This window comes from Myxocyprinus asiaticus, chromosome 13 (genome assembly GCF_019703515.2).
Source record: "Myxocyprinus asiaticus isolate MX2 ecotype Aquarium Trade chromosome 13, UBuf_Myxa_2, whole genome shotgun sequence".
Lineage (NCBI taxonomy): Eukaryota > Metazoa > Chordata > Actinopteri > Cypriniformes > Catostomidae > Myxocyprinus > Myxocyprinus asiaticus.
The window spans coordinates 26,310,858-26,338,255 of record NC_059356.1 but is presented as its reverse complement, the minus strand read 5'-3'; the positions used below and the strand labels follow the sequence as shown (position 1 = coordinate 26,338,255).

At 37.4% G+C, this 27,398-nt stretch overlaps 1 protein-coding gene across 6 annotated transcripts in view; it reads right to left on the bottom strand.

Moving 5' to 3' along the window:
- LOC127450927 (septin-9-like) overlaps window positions 1-27,398 on the bottom strand; it is a 145,737-nt gene that overhangs the window by 56,251 nt on the left and 62,088 nt on the right. Inside the window, exon 1 of one of the 6 annotated variants that reach the window (XM_051715420.1) lies at window positions 3,191-3,221. The exons of the other annotated variants lie outside the window; for them this stretch is intronic. The gene's annotated coding sequence lies outside the window, so the exon portion shown is untranslated. Of the gene's footprint in view, window positions 1-3,190; window positions 3,222-27,398 lie in introns of those variants that run through there. 6 annotated transcript variants of the gene reach the window in all.

Here is a 27,398-nt window from a genome sequence, read left to right as displayed (position 1 = left end):
GGACTGATGCCTGTCATGCAAAACATGAGCTCATTGATGTCATTAAACGAGTCTGCTTTTTTATTCCATCAGTTACTCCTGGTCGAAGGATGCCGTATACATTTAGTTAATACGCAGGGTTACGTTCTACATAAATTTAATGGTGCAACGCTCAAATATTTAGTATAGCGTAAATTGTGACTTAGTGCCCATTTACGCCACAACTAGGCTAAGTTGTAACGTACGTATAGCTGGTGCAACAGGCCCCTGATGTTTATTTAGCTATTTATTTTGAATGTATTTATTCTTTATGTAAACGGTCAGCAACTGACCGATACTAAACAGTACTACTGATGTTTATTTAGCTATTTATTGTATTTTTATTTATTCTTTATTTTAATGGTCAGCCATTGACTGATACTAAACATACAGTACTGATTTTTATTTAGCTATTTATTGTATTTTTATTCTTTATTTAAATAGTCAGCAATTGACTTATACTAACAGTACTGATGTTTATTAAGCTATTTATTGTATTTTTATTTATTCTTTATTTTCTCAGTGTTCATTTCTAGAATTTGTTGACAATGTATAATAATAATAATGTCAAATGTTCTTTGATAAAAATATTTAAGAAAGCAGCCTTCTGAGTACCTTTGCATAGTCATATCGGTGCAAAAATCGGTGAACAATCCACATAGAAAAGGTCTGTTTTCATTCCAGCTCAAATTAGCTATATCAGTCACCGGTATCGGTCTAAAAAAATCCCATATCGGTCAGGCTCTTATATGACCATTGTTTTTCAACCTTTACAGACCCAAGGACCCCCCAACATAAAAAAAGCTTTATTTAGTAGCACTTTGAAATAATGTTCATTAAAATCATTTTTCCATTACATAATGCTTATAATCTCATGAGTTAATGTTCAAATAGTTATAAATATAGATGAAACAAAAATAAGACAATTCTGTTCATATCTTCTCTGCGAACCCCCTTGCAGAACCTTCACAGACCTCTGGTTGAAACCCTGGTTATGGACATTAATCAAGTTAAAATGTCAGAGTCATGAATTTAATTCATCTTGTTTTTATCTTGCCATTCGTTAAATTTAGACGCTCTGCAATACTTTGCAATGCAAATAAAAACTGGTCATAACAGTGTGATGATTGACAGTAGCAGTGTCTAGTATATGAGATCATGTATCCGATAACCTCACATGCAGGGCAGGTGTTTATGACACTTAAGCACCGCAGACAACGGACATGTTCCACCACTCGCCTCACCACAGGAGGGAAGCATATAAGCGGAGTTCAAAGTCCAGGGCAGCCACAATCAACTGCTCATTATTTCCAAAATCCGAAGGGTTTGGTGCTAGCAGGCATATACAGGAAAGTGCTAAGAAGCACACACCATGAATATTCCCAACAAACCCAATTATGGAGAACGTTTCATTCCCACAAGAATCTCAAAGAGCAAGCGGGCTGAAACCCTCAGAGGTCTGCTGCTCTGGGTTTGGGAGTTGATGTTGACAGTATAAATAGAGAACAGGTAGCAAGAAGTATGAAATAACTCATCAAAATAAGGAGATTCTCCCATGAGGCTTTTAGAAAGATAGTAGAAATGGTTTCATGTTGTTACTAATAATAGCAGCTTTCAATAGCAGTTAACAAAAGTCTTCGAAATGCTCTAAAAGGCCACCTATGAAGAGCCTTACAGAGTGAGCAAACGATACTGGGCCCAAACTATTTATTTTTACCCTCGCTGACTTCATCACTAAGCCAAGGCCTGGTTAAAGTGGCTGGATTCAAAACCTGTTGACAACTGGATCAAACGTCGACTCTGCTGTTACTCCAAACAGCTCTTCCCATGTTTTCATCACCTCAAGGAATGGTGGCAGTCTATGAGGGTGTCATGGGTAATGACTGAAAAGGGTTGATGGAAACGGATGAGAAACAATTTCCAAACTCGATGAAATTAGTATAGTCAGGCCAGAGAGGAGGAGATTTGTATGGTTTTCCTACTGTCCTCTTGCAGGATGTGGGCAGGCACATAAACGGTAGTGTTGAGAAAGTCCCTCAAGTCAATCCAACAGCATACAGTAACTACCACCCCCCCCAAAAAAAAATGTATCAATGAAGGTCGGATCGCAGTTAGTCTAAATGGAGAATGTCATGAAAGCATGTCCAGGTCACGTTTCACTCCCCCCCCCAAAAAAAAATGGTATTAGGAAACTTAAGCCTATTTTTAGTTAGATTAAGATTTGTTTTACATTGTGACATTATATTCATAAAAAAAAAAAAAAAAAAAAAAAAAAAGTATCCCCCCAAAAATTATTTTCTGTAATGTGTCCTGTAATGATTTACTTGTGTTTTGTTTTTTTTTGTTTTTTATCCGATTATTCTCAAGGGTTATATTCTATTAAATTATATTTGAATTACTTAAACACAATATATATATATATATATATTTTTTACTTTATTACAATATAAGAATAATACAATGGTTATTTAATAGAAAACAGCATAAATTAAAGGCAGTACAACAAATACTACCAAGATGTATAAATACAGTCAATCAATCTATTGAACAAAATATTATGTTCATGAAAACAAGCTTAAATCAAAATATGTCTTTTTTCTTTTGTTTTTGGGGTGAAATATGACTAGGACGTCTTGACAAGTTTTGTGAGATTCACCCTTAAACCCTCTAAAAACCCATAACCACTTATTAAACACAGAAAAGGTGGAAAAGGAGGTTTAGGAGAAGTGAAATTGCAGGACTTGAGTGTCTGGGTCTCACCAACACTGTAACCTGCACACTTTAATTACAAGGCCAAGACAAAAGGAGAGCAGAACAGGCACACACACCCCCTCTGCAAACTTACAGATGCTTAGAGACTCAATAAATCTTGCCCTGTTCAGCCAATCTTCCAGCTTAAACATCCATGAAGCTCTAACATGGAAAACAGGCTGTCACTGGCATGAACATGAAAAAATCGTACATATACAGACGCATGCATTTACAAATACACTGACAAATACACAGAGTTTTTGTCTTCCCCTGACCTAAACCACAGAGTTCAAAAACAAGCTTGCAAAGAAGTAAAATGCCAAGTAACAACACTACAGAACTGGAGATATCGAGTGAAAGAGAAAGAAAGAGAAAGAAAGAAAAATATTGAGGAAGAGAGAGTGAGAGTGTGTTGACCTACCCTTCTGCTGGTCCCTGCTCAGCCTAAAACCTTCAGTGTGAGCCTCAGCTGGAGTCTCTGGGCTTCTTTCTGACTCCACCCATACAGTGTCATGTGACACTCAAACACACCACACCCCTCTCCAGCAAGAGGGAAGACAGTGTAAAAGAGATTACTACCTTAAATGTACCTCATTCACAGTATTTTTTTTTTTTTTTTATGTTCATAATATCTTGTTAAATGCTTATTTTATATTGTATAGTGTATTTTGTTATTATACTTTTTATTTTATTCATCACCTGGCATCTTATTTTTATTTGTTACCGTTTTATTATTATTATTTGTCTTGTCATTATCTGTTTTGTGTATTAATGCTTTGGCAATATTGTAATGTAAACACAATCATGATAATAAAGTACTTTGAATTGAATTGATTGATTGGGGGGGGGGCTATCTGCCTGACAAAGGACACACACACAAAGCATAAGGGGCTGTCTATCCCTCCCAGGCCTGAATTGAGAGAAAACAGACCGAGCTTAGAGTTGAGAATGTCCAGTACCAATGATTTATGGGCTCTGAATTACCTGAGCCAAGCTTTTGTTCTTCCAACTGGAGGAATTTGTGGGATCCCAATTATTTAGAGAAACCGAAGCAGTCCAAATGGATGTGGTATGTTGCATTATAAAATTATTTATAAGACTGCAATTGGACCCTGACAAATATATATATATCTATCACACACACAGTCGGCCAAAGGTTTGGAATAATGTACAGATTTTGCTCTTATGGAAAGAAATTGGTACTTTTATTCACCAAACTGGCATTCAACTAATCACAATGTATAGTCAGAACATTAATAACATGAAAAATTACTATTACAATTTGAAAAAAAAAAAAAAAAAGAGAAAAAAAAAAGTTTATATATTATAAAAATACTACTTAAAACTACTTCAAAGAGTTCTCAAAAAAAATCCTCCACGTGCAGCAATGACAGCTTTGCAGATCCTTGGCATTCTAGCTGTCAGTTTTTCCAGATACTCATGTGGCATTTCACCCCATGCTTCCTGTAGCACTTGCCATAGGTGCGGCTGACTTGTCGGGCACTTCTCACGCACCTTACAGTCTAGCTGATCCCACAAAAGCTCAATGGGGTTCAGATGTCCAATGTCTGTGTTTCTTTGCCTACTCTAACCTTTTCTTTTTGTTTTTCTGTTTCAAAAGTGTCTGTTTCTTTGCAATTCTTCCAATATGGCCTGCACCCCTGAGTCTTCTCTTTACTGTTGTACATGAAACTGGTGTTGAGCAGGTAGAATTCAATGAAGCTGTCAGCTGAGGACATGTGAGGTGTCTATTTCACTAACTAGAGACTCTGATGTAATATCCTCTTGTTTAGTTGTACATCTGGGCCTTCCACATCTCTTTCTGTCCTTGTTAGAGACAGCTGTCCTTCGTCTTTGAAGACTATAGTGTACACCTTTGTATGAAATATTCAGTTTTTTTGGCAATTTCAAGCATTCCTCAAAACAATGACTGACTGACTGACGACTTAGAGAAAGCATTTTTTTTTGTTGCCATTTTTGCCATAATATTGACCTTAAGACATGCCAGTCTACTGCATACTGTGGCAACTCAAAAACACAAAGGCAATGTTCAGCTTCATTTAACGAACCAAATAGCTTTCAACTGTGTTTGATATAATGGCAAGCGGTTTTCTAGTACCAAATTAGCAATTCAGCATGATTACACAAGGATAAGGTGTTGGAGTGATGGCTGCTGGAAATGGGGCCTGTCTAGATTTGATCAAAAATGACTTTTTTCAAATAGTGATGGAGCCATTTTTCCACATCAGTACCTACCTACCTATACTTTGTGATCAGTTGAATGCCACTTTGGTGAAGTACCAATTTCCTTCCAAAACAGCAAAATCTGTACATTATTACAAGCTTTTGGCTGCCAGTGTCTGTGCGCGTGTGTGTGTGTGTGTGTGTGTGTATTATATATATAATTACACACACACACACACACACACACACACACACACACACTCAAAAGTTTTGAAACACTTGACTGAAATGTTTCTCATGATCTTAAAAATCTTTTGATCTTAAGGCGTATGCTTAAATGTTTGAAATTAGTTTTGTAGACAAAAATATAATTGTGCCACCATATTAATTTATTTCATTATAAAACTAAAATTGAATTAAAAAAAAAAAAATTTTTTTTGAAATTGATGACTTGGACCAAATAATAAAGAAAAGCAGCCAATAAGTGCCCAACATAGATGGGAACTCCTTCAATACTGTTTAAAAAGCATCCCAGGGTGATACCTCAAGAAGTTGGTTGAGAAAATGTCAAGAGTACATGTCTGCAAAATCTAGGCAAAGGGTGACTACTTCGAAGATACTAAAATATAACACAGTTTTGATTTATTTTGGATTTTGTTTAGTCACAACATAATTCCCATAGTTCCATTGTTATTCCATAGTTTTGATGACTACTATTATTCTAAAATGTGAAAAAAAAAAAAAAAAAAAAAAAATTATAATAAAGAATGAGAAAGTGTAACTTTTGACCGGTAGTGTATTGTATTGTCGTCATGAATATCATCATGGCAGCATGACTGCGAGTGTAACATTGTTTTTATACAGTTGCATAATGGTTCTATAAACAAAGTTAATATTGAGTAATTTGCATTGTAGAGAATAAGGCCAGGTATTTTGTCTATTTTCACTTTGCTAAAGAAAATGGTTCCAAATGAAGCCAGAGCACCAAAAAGTCACCTAAATTTATATATGTATAAAAATACTTATTCCATCTTGAACCAAACCCAAAAGAAAAATCAACAGATGCTTTCGATCACAGAAAATCAGTGTCGTTAAATCAAAACCAGATCTCACAATATTTCTTACAGAGGGTTTCAATGAAAATGGCATCTCAGTTTTTACAGAAACCCTCAGTATGGGGAAGCTTTGATTACACCCTTAATCAATGAGGCCAACTGTCTATTTTTCATGTACCCAAGTCTAAAACATTGCCATATATGTTTGTTTCATGTGTAGTCTCTGCTTCAAGCAAAAGTTGTCTGTTAGGTAAAATTAGTATAACCTTGTTTCAATTCAAATGTGTACCATGAAACAGAACATGGCAATTCCTGATGTAAGGCATCATAATTTGCAGGCCATGGCTCTCGTCAATAAGCCTGACCCGTTTCCTCTCTTTCACCAACCAAAGGGGGTGGGGGTTCTAGTTTCAGTATTGATTTTTATTAACACGGAACAAAAATAAACCCTGATAAATGTTTGGCTGGGTTTACAACAATCCCAAGAACCAGCACTCTTCTTCTCTGAGGGCAAATACTCAGCATCTTTGCACTTTTTCAGGCGGCATCCTTTCCCACTTTTCTTTTGAAGTGCTTGTGAAAGCAGCAAACTTAGTGTTTAAGAGTACTCTGCATTCTAGATAAAGGGCTCAAACCTGTGGTTACGTGTAGGAATTTGCTTAATTGGTTGAGCATTTCCCCACCAAAATGGAAGAGAATCCCAGTCTGGTTGTCAAGTTAAAAGGCACCAACATTTTCCCAGATGCTTTTGTTAGGAACCCAGTGAGATGTGTCCTCCTGCTGTATTGTGTTGGAGGATTCTTGTGGATTCAATGGTTATCAGTAGAGCTGTGTTCAAAATATCAATCCGGTGATACATTGTCATGCAGCTGCACCCGTATCAATATTGCAAGTTTGAGCCTAGCCTAGGGCTGGGCGATATGCCAAAAATATTACAGTATTCTTCAATATTTTGATATCGATATTTATCACAATACACATTAACATTTATTTTAAATTTCCAAGTTAAATCCTAAACAGTCTTTTCAAAACTGCATTGGGGGCCCAGAGAAAGCCAAAGCAGTAGGGTCTAAAGGGATCTTCTACCAAAATATACAAATATTTTACACAGATTATCAAATCAAGTGCAGTTGGATATGAATGTTAAAAGATCATCTGTTCGTTTTGAAGCATAATGACAGCAGCCCAGTATTTGTTTGAATATTTTTACATTCAAATGATATATTTTTATATTTCTTTACATTCAAATACCCAAGTATGGGGGCATAAAAGATAGATTTATTCTGTCATATGAAGATGATGTTGATACTATAGAAATTCTACCGCAGAGCGATGACATCTCAGATCACTACCTCGTCTCTTGATTGCTGCGATCAGCTAATGTTACTCAATCTACACCATGCTATCGTTCAGGTAGAACTATTCTTTCGACCACTAAAGACAGCTTCACTAATAATAGTCCAGAATTGTCTCACATACTCAGTAAGCCAAAAAGCCTAGAAGAACTTGATGTAATAACAGAAAATATAAATACAGTCTTCTCTAGCACTCTTGATAGTGTCGCCTCCCTTCGATTAAAGAAAAAAGCCCTGCACCATGGTACAATGATCACACTCATGCTCTCAAGAGAGCAGCTTGGAATATGGAGCGCAAGTTGAAGAATACAAAATTACAAGTATTTTTCGGTGCATGGAAGGATAATGTCTGTAGCTACAGACAGACAATAAAAACTGCCAGGTCAGCATATTTTAGCAAACTCATAGAAAATAGCCACAACAATCCTAGGCGTTTATTCAGTACGGTGGCTAAATTAGTTAGGAATAAAGTCTCAACTGAACCAGATATTCTGTTGGAGCACAAGAGTAATGACTTCATGATTTTCTTTACTGATAAAATAGAAATCATCAGAAATGAAATTGGAATTATGCAAATCAACTGTCACAGCACCTCAGAAAACATGGTCTCATAATTTTCCTCACAAGCAACTTTCCTTTTGCTTTGCTGTCATAGGTCATGAAGTGCTAACAAAACTTATCAAAAAATCAAAAGCCACAACATGTATGTTAGATCCAATACCAACTAAGCTCTTAAGAGGTAATCTGTAATCTCAGAACTTCTTAATATGATTAAATCCTCGCTATCCTTAGGACATGTCCCAAGAAACTTTAAAATGGCAGATATCAAACCACTTATTAGGAAGCCACAGCTTGATCCTGGTGAACTGGCTAATTACAGACCGATTTCAAATCTCCCATTTATGTCGAAAATACTAGAAAAGGTTGTGTCCTCCCAACTATTTTCATTTCTACAGAGAAATGGTATATATGAACAATTTCAGTCAGGATTTAAGCCCCATCACACTACAGAGACTGCACTTAGAGTTACAAATGATTTGCTCTTATAATCTGATCGTGGCTGCATTTCTCTTCTAGTGCTTTTAGATCTTAGTGCTGCCTTCGACACCATAGATCATGACATTCTCTTGAATAGGCTGGAGAATTGTTGGCATTAGTGGATTTGCATTAGCATGACTTAGGTCCTATTTATCAGACCGCTACCACTTTGTGTGTGTAAACGAGGAATTGTCAAATCAAACAAAAGTATGGAGTGCCACAGAGATCAGTTTTAGGGCCTCTGCTTTTCTCCTTATATATGCTTCCCCTAGGAGATATTATCAGGAATCGTGGAATAAGTTTCCACTGTTACGCTGACAATACCCAACTTTATATTTCTTCTAAACCCAACAAAATTTCACAATTCTTCAAATTAGCAGAGTGTATCAATGAAATTAAAGATTGGATGGCCAGAAATTTCCATCTACTCAATTCCAACAAAACAGAGGTACTAATTATTGGACCAAAACCTCTATTTAAAAAAAAAAAAAAAAGAAAAAAGGCTGCTAAAATATAATTTGACTCTCGATGAATGTACTGTTATGTCGTCTTCTACAGTGAAGAACTTGGGTGTTATATTTGATACCAATCGGTGCTTTGAAAATCAAATTTCCAATCTTTATAGTAGAGCATTCTTCCACCTCAGAAATATTGCTAAGTTACGACACATGCTGTCTGTTGCTGATGCTGTAAAACTAATTCATGCATACATGACCTCAAGACTAGATTATTGTTATGCATTACTGGGAGGATGTACTGCAAGTTCAATAAATAAACTTCAATTGGTTCAAAATGCAGCTTCCAGAGTGCTGACTAGAACCAAGAAATATGATCATATTAGCCCCATTTTATCGTCGTTGCATTGGCTACCTGTTAAATTTTATATTAATTTTTAAATTCTGTTAACTACATACAAAGCTTTGAATGGTCTAGCTCCACAGTACTTAAGTGACCTTCTACCACGCTATATTCCATCATGTTCATTACGATCAAAAAATTCTGGCCTGTTAATAGTTCCTAGAATATCAAAATCCACAAAACTATGGAACAGTCTCCCTAACACTGTTTGGGACGCAGACACACTCACTCAGTTTAATTCTAGACTAAAGACTCATCTATTTAGCCAGGCAAACACCTCATTTATCCATCAACTCACAATTAGGCTGCTTTAATAAGGTCTGCCGGAACCAGAAACATTTCTCAATCTATAACTCTGCAACAAATTTAATGGCATCTATGCTAATATTATTCTATTTGTTTCCCTGTCTCAACCTCAGGATTCATATCCACAGGTTACCAGAGCTGGCCAGATCCAGCTCCGTTCCTGCCTGGAGTCAGACGTGTCGCTGAGTGATGACGACACAATACAGCCGGTGCTAGCCAGACATCACTTCAGTCTTTTACGATGGACTTCAGATGAACTGATGCCAACTCCAACTGTAAGACATTGGATACTTCATATGCCACTGCCCAAACCTTGAACTTAGGATGGACCCCACAAACCTCACCGAAATGACCTGCCGTTTGAACTGCGATGCACCTCATTGATCTCTGCCCGCATCACCTTTGTTTATTGATGGACTACACTCTTGAAATGGAATACATAGACTATCAATTAATTGCCAATAAAAGCCTTCATCAGCCAACTAACAAAGGAAAATGCATCTAAGTGAATTTCTGCTTCAAAGACATTAGTCATTAATCTTACAGTTCATACAAAATGTTTTGTTTAAACACTTGCCCTTACCACTTATTTAGTTTACACATTTTAAACCATGACATGCACTGCACACAAATAACTAATATTGGCATTATATTTATGCTGTTTAGCAAGAGGGGACTGGCCCCCACAGTGAGCCTGGGTTCTCTCAAGGTTATTTTTCTCCATTAACCAACATCTTACGGAGTTTTGTGTTCCTTGCCACAGTCACCTACGGCCTGCTCACTGGGGTTCTAAATACAATTATTATTTAACTATTTAATTATTTATTTTTATACACAATTTACAATTACACAATGATGACTAAGACTTTATAGATATTACAGATTCATTTTCTAGATTGTCTAGATGTAGAACATAGGTTAAATATCGAAAATTACCCAAAAGCTTAGCAACGACACCATGGATGTTTTTTTAATCGCGATTAAGAGATTGTTTTATTGCCCAGCCCTAGTGTAGCCTATCACATCTTTCATGTGATGCAAGTTGGCTTTTAATCACCTGAGCAGTAGTAGACCACCTAATTGAAACTGGGTGAGACTCTTGCTACAACAGGCAAAAAATAATTCTAAAATCTGTGTGCACTTTGACTTTTTGCCTTAACCATGCAATTGGGAATAAAACATGACTCACGCGATATCCAAATACTGCAAAACTAAAGTACTGCATGGCACAACAAACCTCCATGTATCAGTACATATGTCAAGATAAAGCCGACAGTATGTGCTTCTTTTACTCTGAAACTGTGTCTGAAATTAATCAAAAGGCACCCGCTTTTTGAACAAAGGCAGGTAATTAAGCTTATTTTTCCGCTGAGCTGTACGTTTCGGACCCCGTTTGCACATGTATTTAGCGCTTTCCACATGTGATGGGATCTCCCGAGATGGATACTAATACCAGGTCCGAGTAGTGTTGTCAAAAGTACCGGTACTTCGATACCAAGTCGATACTAAAATAAAAAAGATGTAACGACAGCAGTGTTTTTGCAGTACTGGTAGTACCGAGCAACGACTCCATCCGGTACCAGCACACAGTATGGTTAACATTCGACAGCTTTAAAATGCTCACAGGCTTATTTTGAATGCGTGCTCAGTTATACGTTTTAAACTGAAATGGACAATTCATTAAATTAAAATCGTGATGAGTCCTAGTGTGATTTATTAAACCGCTAAAGGCTGCAATCTTAGTCTGCATCCGAGCTGCGTGCTTTAAATGAATGTATAAATCCGACCACAGATCCACTGGAAACTCCACAGACATTGAGAATCATTCACGTTGTATGAGATGACAAAGCAGAGCACTAACCCACTGAAAGCACGTATTACAAGTAAACATTCTAATTAAATCACAGCTTTTGCACTCTCAAATCAACTTTATTTATATAGCTTTTAAAACAACAGAGTTGACCAAAGTGCTTCAAAGTGATAACATTTTAAACATAACAACATTTCAAAATTACGACATACACAAACACCAGTAATATAAAATAAAAACACTCCCAAACGGTGTCCTACATTTTATTTGTCAGACTCAAAGGCCAGTGTAAAGAGAAGATTTCTGACGTGATTTAGAAGTCTTCAACGATCACACTGGGCTGCATCGCAAACTTTTTATCTGAAAAACTGAAGCTTCCAGCAAAAAAACACACATCACAATAAAAGCATGATTCAAAATAAAAGCTAGATGCCTGAAATTGAAGAAATTGTAACAGAAATATATAACAACTGTATCGGTCGGCCGATATTAGCCTTTCACCAATATATCGGTATCGGAGTATATTTTACCGATATGCGCCGATATGAAAACTTTTCAGAACATATAATGCAGAAAACAATGCTTTAGAATTGGTGTCATAGCGTAGTTTTTCCAGCAGAGCGCACTCCGACTCCACTGTTTACAGAGCTGACTCTGAGCTGATGGTGGCTCTGCAGACAGGGCGGAGTTAAACTGTGTGGATTTGAGCAATCTCTTCTCATTAAATTGCTAACTAGTTTGTGAAATACATACTGGAAAGTTGATAAATTACCCCATCTTTTTATATAACTAATACAACGTTAACCCTGTCCCTGACAACCATGTCACTCATGTCTGTTTGCTGTTAGCCAGCTATATTTTGTCAGTGCAGTCAGTAATGTAGCAGATTGAAAGGTAAACATCAGAGCATCTTTTTGCAGCTCAACAGACAACAGTGCGGTGGTGGACTGTGTGTGGTGAGTGTTGATTTCACGCTTTGCTGTTACCTAATTGGTGAGACGCAATGCTGGAAAGTAAATAGTCCATCTTTTACTCTCCGTGGCAAGGAGCTTACAGCTAACTAGCTAACCACATAGCTACTTGCATTGTCAGCGCGTAAACATGAATTCACTAGGGATGTGCGCTACAACTAATTTGACTGTCGTTTAAACAGAAGTTTTGTAACCGACTAGTCTAAAGAGAAACCAACCTTCAGAAAATATTTAAAAAAAAAACACATTTAAAAAAAGATGTATGCGACCCATTTAAAATACTTAATCTATTCCAAATCCGATGCTAAATTCTACCGAAAAGGGGCATTTATTTGCAACGTGCTCGCCTTGAATTGTGATCATTGTACATTAAATATAAAACATGACACGCAATCACTGAAATCAACATTAGCGAATATTTAACAGACATATTTATTGAAAACAATTGAATAGTGCAGGATCAATGGAACAACCATTAAAAGCCTGTTCTAAACGGAAATCACCAAGTAAAAGTTACTTAACATATTAAAATTGCTGAAAATAATTAACAAGTAGACTAATCCAAATCTACAAGAGAGAAAAAAAAAAAAATACACTGAAAAGTTGCATATATTTCACAACGTGCAGTCGTGCATTAGCCATTGATCTAATATGACAGCTGTTCGGTAAAGAACGTCAAACAATAAGAGTTACAATGTAAAAAAATAAAAAAATAAATAAAAAATAGCTATAGGATAGAAAAAATAGGCCTTTGATGTAGCCTGCAATAAACCTAACGTATTCTAAACATGACGTGCACACAGAATGAAAGATAGTTTAACACAGCCGGCACCTCGTTGAAAATAGCCTTCTTAATCAGCAGATTAAAAAAAAAAAAAGGCATACCTAGCCTAAAACAGTTATTTGCTAGGCTACTTAAAAGCATAAATTATTTGATGAGTAAAATTAACACATCGACATTGTCCGGTGAAAGACGGGACTTGACTCACCTGAGGCGGCTATCATGCGCTTGTAAAAGTCTGCACAGCGGAAAAATAACATACAAGCATGCACAGATGTGAAGAAGACTCAAATGTGAAAACATCTATAGGGACTTTCAAACGTTTGGAAAGCCGATTCTTGCACCACCGAAGTGATTTCATAACTACTTTGCTGAGTTTGCTTGTCTAGCGAGAGGACATTTTCCTGCGCGTGCCGCGAGTGAGAGAGGGAAGAAGCACGTGCAGCCTGAGGTGAAATGAAACTTTGTATCTGCTCCAGATATCCTCTTTTTTATTTTTTTATTTTATTTTATTTTTTTATAATATTTGTATTATTAATTCTATTTAAAATATGTAACATTAATATGACAGTAATTTAAGTGCAGCCTCTGTAAAAATATAAAGCCAAACGTAAATATGTAAAAATTATCAGTTTAATGGGGGGAAATATTAACTGACTAATAATTCCAGTGTCGACTAGCAGCATCAGAACCGTTTAGTCGACTAGTCTCGCACATCCCTAGTACTCACCAAACTGTTTTGTTCAGGATTCACAGTTTGGTGCTCCCTTCAACTGAACAATTCCAGTCGTTTCATTTACAAATGTAATATACGTAATAAAAGTAGATTTAATAAATAGTATATTCGCCCTGTGAAAATAATATATAGGAACTGTATCTAAAATAAATGATGGGTGATAAATACTAATACAACAGGCTGGACATTTATTCATTTTAATATCCTATATATATATATATATATATATATATATATATATATATATATATATATATATATATATATATATATATATAGAATGTGTTGAAACTTGACACCGGGCGACAAACCCTAAAAACGGCACCGTTAGAACGGTTTCATGCTGAAGAGCTGCTTAAATGTACGGTTTTTTTCCTCTCTCGTAAATGTAAACGAGTGTAAATGCCAACATCATCATATATGTCGAAAGGACTGATGCCTGTCATGCAAAACATGAGCTCATTGATGTCATTAAACGAGTCTGCTTTTTTATTCCATCAGTTACTCCTGGTCGAAGGATGCCGTATACATTTAGTTAATACGCAGGGTTACGTTCTACATAAATTTAATGGTGCAACGCTCAAATATTTAGTAGAGCATAAATTGTGACTTAGTGCCCATTTACGCCACAACTAGGCTAAGTTGTAACGTACGTATAGCTGGTGCAACCGGCCCCTGATGTTTATTTAGCTATTTATTTTATTTTTATTTATTCATTATTTTAATAGTCAGCCATTGACTGATACTAAACTTACAGTACTGATTTTTATTTTATTTATTTAAATGATCAGAAATTGATACTAAACAGTACTGATGTTTATTTAGCTATTTATTGTATTTTTATTTATTTATTTTATTTCATTTCTAGAATTTGTTGACAATGTATAATAATAATAATAATAATATCAAATGTTCTTTGACAAAAACATTTAAGAAAGCAGCCTTCTGAGTACCTTTGCATAGTCATATCGGTGCAAAATCGGTGAACAATCCACATAGAAAAGGTCTGTTTTCATTCCGGCTTAAAAATTTGCTATATCGGTCACCATATCGGTAATCGGTGAATTTTCCCTATAAAATTGGTATCGGTTGGGCTCTAAACTGTATAGTAAAATGTAATTATTCACTGTAGTAGTGATAATAATAATAATAATAAAAAAATGCAATGACATGTTGAAAAGCTCTATTTTCACTTGTTAAAAGTTCTAAGAATTAATTGATTAGATGCCATTTTGAAGATGAAATTAAAACATGGAGTTCTGAAAAATAATTATTAACTATAATTATTGTAATTATTTATAATTAAACTAGAATGATTAAAATAATTATTAAATTATTACAAATAACTAAACTGGTGTGTTCAGTTGCACATCATCATATTAGCATATTTTTGCTGTGGTATCGAAATTGGTATCGAGAACCGTGAAATTTCGCTGGTATCACTACAGACTACTGAAATTTTGGTACTGTGACAAAACTAGGTCTGAGCAAGGCAGTAGTGACATTTGACATTTTGAAAACATTTTATTATATTTTGAAGAAAAGGTGAAAGAAAAGCACCCGGTGTGCTGATTTGCTGTTTGTTCAATGTCGCTCTCCCGCTCATTAGCGTAGCGTGAATGCTCATCACAGAATGCACATTTTGAAGATAGGGCTGTGCAATATGGCAAAAAAAAAAAAATCTAGATTTTTAAACTTATGGACGATTCACAATTCAATTTTTTTTTCAACTTTTAAAATGTACTCCAACATGATTCAAATTGTATGTTCTTTATTAGAATGCAAGGCAACCTGGTTAGAGAAATCCAAGTTATTTTCATTAAAGGAAACAAAGCTGTGCAAGAAAAATTCACAAATGCACCAAATGCACCACAGGGGGAAGCTGTCAACAGAGTGTAAATGTAAAATAAATTAAAATCTAATAAACCCAGATGTTCAGAAATAATAGAATAAAAAAATCTGCCAAAAAATTCTTAGCCAGTGTAGGTATTCATTTTATCTAAACAAAGTCTATCTAGAAAGTTATCTAGAAATCAAGATGGGAGGATGGGAAGAATTAGAGACATTCGTTTCCTTGCAAGGAGGTCTTACAGCAGATGAACAATGGAGGAACGCCTTCTTTGCTCCACCTCTTGCCCCTTTGCTGAGAAAGAAGGGCTGATTTATACCTTTGTAAAAAAAAAAAAAAAAAAACTAATGAAGACCATTTGTCTCAAAGCTTCACTTTTACAGTGGTCACAAGTGCAGAGCTTGCATGGTTGTGAGAGTGTCCCAGTCTTATGAGCAAAACACCTCAGCACAGCAATAATAAAATGTGTGTTCAGTATCAAGTTACATGAAATGCACATTTTGATTAATTTACAAAGTTACAGCCTGGTCTCATGAAATTTACGTGAGCAAAGCAAAGTTTTTTAGCTTCATTACACATTTGGCTGCAGTTTCCAAGCTAAAATTGAGCAAAATGAAGTTGTAATCAGACGAGGTTTTTAAAGTGAATTTTAGATGGAGGTTTTAATAAGTAAAATGTACCTCCCTAACCTAAAACTTTACCCTAAACCTAACCAATAGTGTCTGAAAAGATAAATTAGACTTTAACAAAACAGATATCTTTACCCTTAAACAACAACTAATCCTAACAGATAGGTTTTTAAAATGCAAAACAAAATAAAATAATAATAATTTACTGAAGCAACCACGTCATTTTGTGTCGCTTCTATCCCACTTTCACTTCCGTGCATCTTTGGCTGGACTCACACTGCGTTCGTCAATTCCAAAGTCCAACTCAATCAGGTGAGTTAACGCACAAGCTATTCATATTGGAATAAGTGTATATGTAGTTGGGTCTGTAATACAAATGTTAAAATGTATCGTTTTTCAAATATGTGTTAAAGTAAAAGTGTTTTGATCCCATAACATAGTGGGGGTTGAGTAATAGAGTGAAAAAGACATTTTTATAAAGTCATAATCAGCAATTGTACTCATGATTTGTATGACAATGAATAAAACGCACAGTTGTTGTAGCACCTCTTGTGTTCATTTCACCAGGAAACAGCAGCAAAACATAGAGCGGCAAGTAAAAGTCAGTTTGCAAAAATGTATATAGAGTAACGTTCATTCTATGAGACCAGGTTGAAAGTTTACCTGATTTATAGCCAATTTTGATCTATGCTGCATTGGGAAGAGTTTGGAATTGGATCATTATTAGATCATGATTTGGCACTGATTATTCTCTCGTATAAGGGGCCCAGTTGATCATTTTAATTATTCCTACTTAAACCGCAAGAGTACACAGAGAACTCTATTACTTTATTAAAAGTCAAACAGACTTAGAGAACCATAAACCACTCTGTGTTATATAACTGGGTCTGCTGGGAATTGTGCCTTGGAAATGTTAGCTTGAGAAAGCAATTCACATGCATTAGCCTAAACTGCAGTTACTGTTAGGGGTGTGCAATGTCTAAATTCTGAGAGACCGAGTGATAATGGTAACAATAAACATCACAATATATTTTTTCACATGCTAAATTATTGACAGAAAAACAAAAAGACTGACCACAGTGATGTAACGTTTTAGCATGGCATGATACATTGCATCATGGGCATGGGACGGTTTTTAATGTTTCTACAGCCAATTCTGATTATGAATGAGACTGATATGTTTTCGAATGGGACTTTCCCAACAGAATAAAATGACTCGAGGACTCTTCTGAAAATTGAAATGACACAGCAGGCTGCCAGTGCCAAGGCACTAATACCCAACATCATGATGTGTAGCAGTGAGAGCCATATCAGATGGCTTATCACTCAACATTCTTCACAACAAACAACAAGACTATCACCTTACAACCTCTTGTCTCTTCAGCCCTCTGACTGCACAATGACCCCCCATCCTCAGATCCAGCGCTAATTTGTCTGATCAACAGCTTGGCCCACACTGCTGGGATTGGGTTGATCCCCAGAAGGATACACAGACAGACAGATAAGAACAGATATCATTATTCCTGCCAGAGCCTCACCAAGCCAAGAGACCTGATATGCCCACAAGCTAATATAACAAGCAGTGCCAGTGTGCACGTCTGGTCCTGGTAATGGAGAAGCAGTGTGTGGAGAGGATTGGGGTGGAGGGTACAGCTGGCACGTAGGGTCTCTGACCTTGACACAGGAGCAGGGGGCCCAGCTGTACATGCTTTTCCCAAGTCAAAACCACAAAGGCTAAGGGGGAGAAAGAGGAAGCCAGGGGTTTGTAAAAGGATAAGAGCTGCACAAATCACACTCTCACAGTTGTGCAGGGCCCCACTTCACACCATAGTCCCGCAGAGACGGCCAACAGTCAGAGACACTGACAATGAGAAGAAAGGGGATCCTGGCGAGACTCTGTAGACACAAACTGAGCTTGTGTGTCTGATGACTTATTTTTTAAATCAGTAAGAACACAAAGAGTACAAGACAAACAAGCCAAAAAGGTATTAAAGAGGCTAACTTTGAATCATCGTGTTAAAGGGTGAAGTGTGTAATTTCACTCCATCCATCTATTGGTTGGTCAAAGAATGTTCCAACCCAAACTCAAGCTATCAGTTGAGCTATTACTACTACGTCTGGCTCATTGTGTCACAAAAAAATAAAGAGAGCAATTTTTTGATAGCACCACAGTTGCAGTGTTTATACCAAGGGTGTCGCCAGGAAATTACTTTTGGGTGGGCCTCAATAAAAATGGATGGGCCTGGTTTTAGCCCAAATGTTTTACTAACATTTTCTTAACAACAAAGAATGATGCATTCAAACAGTTCTTTCACACTTTCAGAAATCAGAATTTATGCATTTATAAATATATATTTGAAGTCAAAGAATAATCTATAATATTCTGGCCCACCCTTGGCTACGCCACTGGTTTACACTCTTCGGGAAGTAAACCTATGAATGGCTTACTTACAGTTGTCTCTGCACATTAAATTGAGATAGAAAAAAAGTATTTTATTATTTTGATGTTAACACACATCACCTTAAAGCATAGTGATATTCTGCCAAAAATCTGAAATGTACATACCAACACACTAAGCTGCAAGGCACCACATCTCAACTGAGGCTTTTTAATCTTTTACATGGTGAACACCAATAGAGGAGCAAACCTCAAATGGACAGCTGTCATCCAGTTCCGTTTTCCAGCACCACAGGAATATAGACTCATAGTTAGAAGGCAAAAACAGTGACTGAGACAGTCAAAGATCTGTTTGACACCATGCATCCAGCACAGCAGCATGCTTCATGCAGATTAGACAAAAACACTCACTTCCTCAATGCACAGGAGATCTTTTGTTCTTCATCCACAGATAGCCTGAGGAGACAAAATGTGAACTGAGAGCTGAAAGCTAAATAAGTTGGAAATCCTTCTAGATCGATTTACATTTCTGAAATCTCCCACACAGAGGATAAGGAAAGGAGATTAAAAGTTAGTCAATATGCTTTTATTTTTATGGCCCATCGCTTTCTGTGATGCAGAAAATGCAGATGGAAAGAAGTCCATAAAAATGGAATTATTAAAAAAACCATTTCAAAAATAGAATGCCCTGTCGTGGCTGCTTATGACAAAAACTCTGATTAACATAGAAAAGATACCTTTTATCACGCGTTTCAGCATCACATCTAGTTAGGACATGGTGTGACAGTGGGAATTTGTTTTCTTTCAGGGTTTCTTTTCATCAAGATCTTGTTGGTTAAAATACAGTCATCTTAAGGCAAACAAAGCCTTTTTCTACAATCAGAGAGCATAGAAAATATTTCACACAGAAGGAAAGTTCTGTTGCATCCATAGTTCCTTTACTACTCAGTACACTTGACATTGCGTTTACTAACCTAGTTGAAACCTCTCTACAATAACACCAATATTCTAATATTGGCTTTGGTGTTTGAGCCCCACCTTTTTAGGTGCGAAGCTGTCCGCTATAAAAGCAGGCACGCAAACACTATTCCTCAATTTTCTTCCTTCAAGACAGCGATTCATCTCTCATCTAGAAGCCCTCTACTGCTTCGCCGTCAACTACACGAGTCAGCAGACAGTATCTTCACGGCAAAGAGAAGACTCTCCGCTCCCCTGCAGTGTTCTGGCGAACATCACTCCACCTCGCCGCTTGACGCTTCGCTGGTGAACGGGCCACTTCAGCATCCTGATTCTCCGCAGCGCTTCGGCAGGAGTTGTGTATCCTTATAAGCAATTGTATTTTGTATATATTGCGTATATATAAAGAGTCGCTTACGTGGGCCATGCCCACGCAGAGTCAGCTCTCATGGAGACAGACTGCCCTCACTGCGAGGGCATGAGTCTCGAGACATTTTGCTCGCGAACTGTCCTTGTTCTGAGGGACGATTCAGCCTCCCACGCCCTCCCATCCGCCTCTTCTGCGACACCCAAAGGGATCACACGAGGCGGCATGGCGGGGCTGCGAGGTAAAGCAGGAGGAATTTGAGGTGGACCTCGTGCTGGCACATGCCCCGCGAGCTCCTTAATCTCCATGTAACGCATCTACGCCGATACATTATGTGCATGACGAGCTCCGGCCCTCTCCAGGAACGCATGGCCTTGTCTTGTTTGGCGGTTCTGACGCTGGGGATGATGACGATGTCATGTCTCTCACTGCATCAGGCAAGTGGTCAATGGATGACTACCGCCTCTTCCCCCAGCAAGGGCGAGGAGTGTTCACACACCACTGACAAGGAGATGCTTCACGTCCTTTCAAGGGCGGTCGAAGAGCTCAATAGAGTGGCCTCCTCCAGAGGAACCCACACAATCTCACCTTGATGAATGGTTCCTGCAGTCCGGATGACTACATCCCATAGATCTGCCCCGTTCTTCCCTGAAGTTCATAACGAACTGTCAAAATCCTGGCAAGCGCCCTATTTAGCTCGCCCGCAAAGCAAATACATCCTCTCCAATGTGGATCAAAGGGAAGAAAACAGTTATGCCCAACTGCCCCCCACTGAAAGAGGCAGTAGCGGCACACCTCTGCCCGGCGAGTAGCAGGGCGTGGAACTCATGCCCCATTCATCTTGAATGATGTCCGCACTGGCTGGAAGAACATACTCCGCGGCAGGCCACACTGGTTCAGCACTCCATGCAATGGTGGTGCTCCAGGTCTTTCAAGCTAAGTTCCTCAAACAAATGGACGAGCAAGGCTACGATCCAGAGATGTTCAGAGAGCTCCGAACCGCTACAGACTTAGCACTGCGAGCCATGAAAGTCACTGCACAGGCCATTGGCAAGTCATTGAGCAACCTGGTGTTTTGGGATAGTCACATCTGGCTGACCCTCAAGGAAATGCGTGACACAGGAAAAGCTGCTCTATTTGATGCTCTATCTGTCTCCAGCCGGCCTTTTCGAAGGTTCTGTGAATAGAATTGCTGAGCACTTGATCACGACTCAGCAACAATCACAGGCTATGTTTCGGGCCAGCGCCCGGCTAAAAACCCAACACCAGCTGCCTCCGTGTCTCCAAATGTCACCACCGAGGTGCTGGTAAAGCCACGCAAACCATGGCCCAAATGCAGGCAGCCGCCTCAGCGCAAGCCCTGTACCGACAGGAAAACACCCCGCGCAGCAAAGCACTCCTGACACACAATACTGTTCCCCTCTTCCCCATTTCTGTTTATCGAGAAAGGAATATTGTTGTTAAAAATATTGTTTAATATGTTGTTTTCTGTGTCTCACATTAATCACATGCAATAAAGTTTGCACATTATGCACAACCGCTTCCCAATGGTGAGCGGCGCCTTATGTATGAAAATACAAAGACTGCAAAAAGAGTACAGCGCTCGGACGAGACGCTCACACTTTTTCAATAAGCTCTGATGCGTAACCGCATTCCAATGGTGAGCGGCGCACTACATCATGTTATTAACATTAGAGATTGACCAATATTCTGTTTTACTGATATTTTTTACCGATATATTCACACTTATCGGTTTCATGGATCAATGGAGCAATCTTGTGGATCTCTCATGAACAGCGTGCAAGAGCGTCATTACAGCACTGCCTGCAATAGGAGACGGAGACAACGGTGTTCCAAGGTCAAGTAACTGGCTTATGTATTATTTATTGTTTTAATAAATTATTAAATGTTATTAAATGTAACAGACATTCGTGCTCAAGTGAGATGTATTACAGAATTGCTTGTGTAGTTAGAAACAGCCGAAGATGAACTCGCACGGTGGCAAGTAAATTGTGCAAAGTCCAGAAGCTGTAACATTTTACTTTAATCAAAGACTGTTCGCTGAGTGCATGATGGCAATAAAATGGGCTAATTTAATTATTTGTTACTTATGCGCCTTGTTAATCTCGTAAAGCAGATTGTTCACGTTCGTGCATGTTTGGGCATGTTCCAACTAGCCACCATACGTAACCCAGCCAGATAAGTTTTGTTAAGCATTGAAACTTAAAAAGATCCTTTTGTTAAGATTCAACTCCATAAATTTTATTTACAAACATTTATTCACTGTTAATCATAGCATCCATGTATATTACAGTGTGTATTACAGCTCTGTGGAAAATAATTAACTATCTCCACGATAACAAATTTTTGAAAATGTTTATTTATACCATGAAGGCTTTGTTGTGCAGCACTTTATTTGACCGAACATAATTGTAATGCTTTACTGAAAATTAATTTAAACGCAAAACGTATTACATGTTCATAATTCATTTGTTTCGACGATGATAAAAATTGCACTAAAACAAGCAATAAAACATGGAATACAGAGAAATTCAATCAGAAAACACAGAATGAAAAAATAAAACAGAATAAAAAAAGAAAATTCATAGGACCCAATATTTTGCATTCTCTAATTGCATGAAAAAAAAAAAAATAAATCATTACAAATAATATTATCAGCATAAGGATTTGAGTGAAATGTTAGTCCAAAACTTACCATGAATTTTCTGATTTTCTAAAAAGGTCTGACAGTATGGGCTCCAGCTGTCATGGACTCCACAGAAGCACAGAAATCTGAATTTTGTACGGAGTTAACATGGGTCAATGTGGCAAATTTGATTATTTGATTAGTGTAGTAATAGTGCAGAATCTTAAATATTCATTTCATGTCGTTACTATTCTAAAACTCCAGGTTTAAATTCGAATCAGATTTTCAATGGTGGACTCAAGACTTTTGAATCCCCACCATATTCTAAGCCAAGCCAAAATCTACTACCTCACTGACCTCAGCATCAACCCAACTCTGTGGGATAAGAGAGAGAATGTGAACCTATAAATCAAAGAGCTAATATAAGATTGCTGAGTCTGACCGAAGAGAAAACATTCATCAACCCCCCCTCCCCACACGCAGAGATTTAGCATGTATCAAAACTGTGTAAACATTTACTGTTTGTGTGAATCGAGGGGTAGGCGACCAAAGAAAAATAAACTATTTACATCAGCATTTCAAAGCCACCACAGTAAAGTACATTTCAAATGAAGCATGCAGCTATCTCAGGGGATGGTGTGCGGCTGGGCATTTTGAAGAACTTTTATTAAATTAAAGAGTTAATTTAAATTTCTGCAAGTCTGATTTTTGCATGCCATCTTAGATATGTATGACTTTCTTTCTACAGCAGAAAAAAAATGAAGATTTTCAGAACAATATCTCAGCTCTGTAGGTCCATACAATGCAAGTGAATGGTGATCAGACCTTTGTAGCTCCAAAAAACACAAAGGAAACATAAAAGTAATCAATACGACTCCAGTATTTAAATCCATGTCTTATGGTGTTTTCACACCTAGTTTGTTTGAGCACTCCAAGCACTCTGAGCGGTATAACGTGTATATGTGAACAACCCAAGTGGTCTCAGACCCCCCTAAAAGGACCCAAAAGCGAACTGAGAGTACGGTTCGTTTGTGGGTCCTTTTGTGGTTCGATTGATTTGTGCGATGTGAAAGCGAAGAGGCATCAGTCAGCTTTTGCATTTTATGACACAAGTACCTTGTGGCTTGCCATACATATCTGAATTACATACTGCAAATTCCAGTCACAATTTACTGTCCACATATGTGAATTTTAAGTGAAAATAGATATACCATAATTACCATGACATGTTTTTGTATTTCACAATCCATTTTTGTTGTATTATATGAGCACCTAAAATGAACAGACCGGCCGCCTTCAGAGCAGAGCAGCGCGTTAAGATGAACCACCCTGAAGTGCTCTGATAGGCGTACTGTCTATGTAGGATCGCGCCAAACTCTCACAAAAATACAAGTGAGGATTTTTATAGTTAAAATCTTTTATTTTGTTTTATTTTGGGGGGATTTTAAAACACAAGCAAGCCTGCACTTTTGTCCTCAGATTTGCCCCTCATCCTACCGATGTTCCTTTGGCAAGGACTCAGTCGAGGTGATCCACAACTTGCTCATACACCCTTTAATGCATTTCCATTTCTAAAGACACCAGACGTGAATTTACTTGGTAACAAAACAATAAAAGAATAACAGAGATGAGACATCTGCTTACTACCTCACGAAAAGTGATCCAGAAACCACATCTGGCAAATGTAGCTTAGTTGGCTGCATTTAGCAGGTAGAGTCCCAGCAGTGTCAATACACAAAACATACCATCTACAGATGTGTATGAATGGAGGGGAATGATAAAGTATGAATGCAGAGTGTCACAACACTAATTAATGGTTAATGTATAAAAAAAATACATCAATCATTTCAATACATTTCCAGAAACAACTTACATTATAGACACTTTAGAGCGTGTTCAGACGACAGTGAATTATTTATTACAGAGCACAGATCTTAAACAGTTTTTTTCCCCTGTCATGACAGAAATATAGCCTAATACGTCTTTACCTGATGGAGAGATAAAACTTTACATGTAGAACAGTGACTCCTACAGGCACTCAAACCAGCTGCAGAGAGAGAAATAACCACTGACCAAAGCCAACTCAGCCATCCAACACGAAGTGCGTGTGTGTTTTAATGGAAAATGCACTGTTGTGGTGAACCCTCAAATGAGAGAAAAATACCAAACATAAGAATGTTTCAAGAGTCACATCATATCAAAAGGAAAATATCATTTCAAATTTTTGTGTCTCTCCTACACTTCTATCTGACTGCAGAAGAGAGTTTAGGAGCTCAAAGTAAAATTATTTATCCAAACTGAAAATGTGTTGTACAGAAGCAAGGCCAGCACAAGCTCTTTGTGTGAAAGCACAGATGTGTTCAGAGACGATGATCACTCTGCAAAGAATGACACCAACCACTGCATCAATGAGCAGTGCTAACCTCCAGGTCACCCTTTCTGCCTTTTGTTTCTCTTAGAAACTTCTCACACAAGAAAGAAAATCTGGAAACTGCTAGACCCCATTACGTTCAGAAGACTCTGAGGAAAGTGTGCGCCAAACAGTAAAAAAATAAGAGAGCTCCTTATACTCACTTCTAGAAAAAGATCAGATGCTGAGGAATGGCCATATAGTGTACTTATGGAACGGTGGTCTGCTATAAGCAACTACTTGTCCAACATTAACTAATTTCTGAATATTAGGGCTGGGTATTGATACAGATTTCCCAATTCAATTCGATTCCGATTCACAAGCTCTCGATTCGATTCCGATTTTGATTAGATTCAATATCGATTCATATGGGATTATTTCAGTTATAAATGTCTCTTTTGCTTACAAAATAAATCATCTTCCAACTAATGCTGTTAATTATACAAGGGACCTTTTAACTAGATTAGGATAATATTAATTTTACTAATATTTCATTTTTTATCATTTTGCTCATATTTTGGCTTTTTAAAAATGAACAAAAAAGTATTCAATCAATAAATAAGAGAATATTTCTTATATTATTTTTGTAACATATTTATTGTTAAATTGCATAATTTGTACCATTTACAAGTATTTACATTGATTTGTTGAACACATGCTAAAACCGGTATGGACTCTAACAAAAAACGGCATTTCTGTAAAGAGTGCCTGTAGAAGAGCGCATGTTAAAGAGAGAGGACTCAAATGGCTTTCTTATCTGTGCGATGCATAATTAGAATTAAATGTTTTTTTTGTAGTTGTTTTTGATCAACAACTGACTGCAAAGAACAGAAAGGCTTTTAAAAGAGACAGTATTCAATGACAATTGGGTTGTGTGGATCTCGTCTTGGACACACATTACACGGAACAACTTTTACTCTCAACACACTGTGAAAGGATCTTGCTGCTGAACAATTCATGACTAAACTACACAATTACTGGTGAGTGAAACGTAAACATTTACCAGCCAATTGCCAAATACATTCACTTTAGTTGCATAGCGCGGAATTTGGTTGCAAAATGAGAGATTTCGCCTCATTGTAGTAGAAGGTTGTGCTTTGAATGAAAGATCAATCTTGGGATTTAAGAATTGATAGAGATCCTTCAAATGAAGATTGCAATTTAATCGGAAAAACAATATTTTTACCCACCCCTACTGAATATGGTACTGTATGTGGGCAGATTAAGTTGAAGTCTGAATCCATCGCATGAAATCCTCAATTGCATACTACTGGTCCAATATATTATGGAAGGTTAGGATAGAGCATCCCAAATCATAGTATTTGAAAATAGTATGTTAAAGATGTCCAGAAGGGAACCTGTGTTATTTACTAAGGTTGGGCAGTATGAAGATATGATCTCACGAAAAATTGGCAAGGTTTGTATTTTATTACTCATTGTATTTTAAATAGGGTTGCAAAATTCCGGGAATTTTCAAAGTTGGAAACTTTCCATGGGAATTAACGGGAATTTTTTCTAATCTTATTCTACAGAACAATGCCACGTGTGTCATCTGATGTGTGGACACATTTCACCTCAGCCAATGAAGAAGGAAAGGCTGTGTACATTTGCAAATACTGTGCAAAGACCTATGTTAAGAATGCCACAAAGATGCAGCAGCATTTAGCCAAGTGCCCAAAGTGTTTTCCAAAATTCCCCAGCTCAACTTCCCATGGAAAGTTTCTGGAAAGTTTCCGGAAATTTACCGGAAATGTCCCGCCCCTTTGCAACCCTAATTTTAAATAATCTGTGTGTATATTTATAAACCCCTGCAGATAGAGACGTTCCCTCTAGCGGTTCACGCTGAGCAGTGCAGCAATATGAAATAATTTATCATTCCAATTCAACTAGCAAAACTGTCAAAATGATCGCTTGCCAAATGTTGGCTATAGATGCAGTACACTTGAAACACGTCACAGGACAAAGCAATAATTAGCGATCTACCTCATAATGGCAAAAGGAGCGGCGGATGACTGATTCTCCCATATAAAGCCTCTCCATAATTTGAAATGAAGCGCAATAACTGTCACGTAACTAAGGCTTTATTATGTGTAAAAAGAAAGGAGACCGTTCATCAACGTGCATGCCGAGGCCAGCTACTTTCTTAAGCCGGTGTATACCTGCATGATGGACGAAGCTAAGCTACATTCACACGGTGTACAATCGTACTAGGAATATTACCGCTGTGTTTTATATCAGTCTCCATGTTGCTAACCCGTCACGTTCATTTGGAGCGCGC